Here is a 2,995-nt window from a genome sequence, read left to right on the forward strand (position 1 = left end):
CTATCTTGTTGATTTTCTCAAAGAACCAGCTCCTTGATTGGTTGATTCTTTGAATAGTTCTTCTTGTTTCCACTTGGTTGATTTTGCCCCTGAGTTTGATTATTTCCTGCTGTCTACTCCTCTTGGGTGAATTTGCTTCCTTTTGTTCTAGTGCTTTTAGGTGTTTTGTCAAGTTGCTAATGTGTGCTTTCAAAAATATGGAACGCTTCACGAATTTGTGTATCATCCTTGCGCAGGGGCAATGCTAATCTTCTCTGTATCGTTCCAATTTTAGTATATGTGCTGGCGAAGTGAGCACATAAGCATCAGTCTTATTAGTTAGCTTTCCCAGTATTAGAAAGTGCTATGCATGCTATAAAGAGAGAAAAAAAATAGCATTATCTAGTTATGAACACAATGATCTATAATAAAAACTAGCTTGACCCTTCCGGTTTGCAAATATGCAAAGCAGCAGGCACTGTGCTATAGACCTCCATAAACCAATCACACACAGAAACAGCTTGACCTTCAGGATTTTGGACATACCCAGGTTCACAAGCTCATGGGAGGGTCATGCTACATTCAGAGACAGCAAGTCAAGATAACACCAGAGTTAACCAGATGACTAGAAGAAAGCACAAGGATATAAACACAGGAACATATGCTACTTGCCATCCTCAGAACCTGGTTCTCCCACCAGAGCAAGTCCTGGAAATCTCAACACATTGGAAAAGCAAAATTCTGATTTAAAACCCCTCCTCATGATGGTGATACAGGACTTTAAAAAGGACATTCACTCCCTTAAACAAATACAAAAAAGTACTGGAGACAGGCTCAGTAGTTAATCACACTGAATACTCTTCCAAAGTTCCCGAATTCAATTCCCAGTGAACACATGTTGGCTCACAACCATCTGTGATAGGGATCTGATGTCCACTTTGTGTATGTCTGAGTACATCAACAGTGTACAGATAGCAACAGTGTACTCACATACATAAAATAAATACATCTTTTTTTAATGTGAAAGAAATACAGGAGAACACAGGTAAACAGGTAGAAGCACTTAAAGAGGAAACACATAGAGACCTCGAAGAATTAGATAAAAACACAACCAAAAAACTGAAGGAATTGAACAAAACCATCCAGGAATTTAAAATGGAAATAGAAAAAATAAAAAAATCACAAAGGGAGACAACCTTGAAGATGCAAAAACTAGGGAACAGATCAGGAGTCATAGATGCAAGCATCACCAAAAGAATACAAGAGATAAAAGAGAGAATCTCAGGTGTAAAAGATACCATAGAAAACATTGACACAACAATCAAGGAAAATGGAAAATGCAAAAAGCTCCTGACCCCCAAATATCTAAGGAAATCCAGTACACAATGAAAAATCCAAACCTAAGAGTAATAGGTGTTGAAGATTCCCAACTCAAAGGGCCAATTAACCTCTTCAGTGTCTGAAGCTGGTTCTCTGCCACAATGTTCTACACCCAAATGATGCCAGGAGAGAGCTAGCCTCCCAAGAGAGCAGACAGACCTATGAACACAGGTAAGACCACCACTGCTGCTCAGAGGAACTCACCCAGAACCATCAGGACACAGGAACCAAGGAGCTGCCTGAGATAGGAGTATTCTGGTTTCTGTCTGTGCCCAGAGTTGATCCTATGCCACACAGCTACATACACACATACTGACAGGAGAGAGCTGTCCTCCCAGGAGTGCCTACATACCTGCAATCACAGGAAAGACCAAAACCTCTCTTCAAATTCTTGGCCTAAGAGGGACCCTCCCAGACCCATGAGGACACAGGAACCAAGGATCAGCTGGGGACAGGATCCTTCTAGTTTCTGTCTACACCCCAAAGTTGCCCCTGTACCATAGCACTCCATACCCAAATTCTTCCCAGTGAGAACAGGTCACCCAGGAGTACTGACACACAGGCTTGCAGGAAGGAGAAGCCACAGTCAGAGACAAAAAGACCACCTAAGAACAGTGACAAGCAGATACCAAAAGGCAAGCACACGAACATAAACAACAGAAACCAAGGCTACTTGGCATCATCAGAACACAGTTCTCCCACCACAGCAGGCCCTGGTAGCTCAACACACCAGAAAAGCAAGACTCTGATTTAAAATCACATCTCATGATGATGATAGAGGACTCTAAGAATTACATAAATAACTCCCTTAAGAAATAAAAGAGAACACAGGTAAACAGGTAAAAGACATTAAAGAAGAATTACAAAATTCCTTAAAGAATTATAGGAAAACACAACCAAACAGGAGAAGGAAGTGAACAAAGCCATCCAGGATTTTTAAATAGAAATAAAACAATAAAGAAATCACAAAGGGAGACAGCGATGGAGATAGAAAATATAGGAAAGAGATCAGGAGTCCTAGATGCTATAGGAATAGAGGTGACAGGGACACATCTGCTCCAGCACTGGGGAGTAACTGGGACCTCTGGGATCCAGGCACCAGGACCTCTGCCTGACCAGTGGCCCAGGTTCCTTTTGGCTGGGCCGGTGCCCTGAGCAGACATTGGGCTCAAACACTTCAGCAAGTCCCACAACATCAAGAGGAACCACCACTCCCAGGTGCTCTAACATGTGCAGGATCCAAGGAGCTTGGTGACACCAGGGTCTCAGGGTCCTAGAGGCAACTTGACTCCTAGGAGCTCTGACATACCCAGGAACTCAGGATCACTGGATCCCAGAATCACAGGATCACAGAGACAGCTGAACTCTGAGAAGTTCTGAATCAACCAGGATCACAGGAAGGACAGGCTCCAGTCAGATATAGTGAGTGGAGGTAGTACTCAAGATAATCAAATTGCAGGAGGCAAGCATAAGAACATAAGCAATAGAAACCAAGGTTACTTGGCATCATCAGAACCCAATTCTTCCACCACAGCAAGTCCTGGATACCAGATCCCACCAGAAAAGCAAGATTCAGATCTAAAATCACTTCACAAAAGGATGATAGACAACTTTTAAAAGGACATAAATAACTCCC

At 42.5% G+C, this 2,995-nt stretch overlaps 1 non-coding gene across 1 annotated transcript; it reads right to left on the minus strand.

The window, feature by feature from the left end:
* Nucleotides 1–191: 191 nt before the first annotated feature.
* LOC115030339 lies at nucleotides 192–298 on the minus strand. The gene has a single exon (XR_003835917.1). It is a non-coding gene; the product is annotated as a U6 spliceosomal RNA (small nuclear RNA).
* Between the last annotated feature and the right edge of the window lie 2,697 nt (nucleotides 299–2,995).

The sequence above is a fragment of the Mus caroli genome, unplaced genomic scaffold, assembly GCF_900094665.2.
Source record: "Mus caroli unplaced genomic scaffold, CAROLI_EIJ_v1.1 scaffold_19467_1, whole genome shotgun sequence".
NCBI lineage: Eukaryota > Metazoa > Chordata > Mammalia > Rodentia > Muridae > Mus > Mus caroli.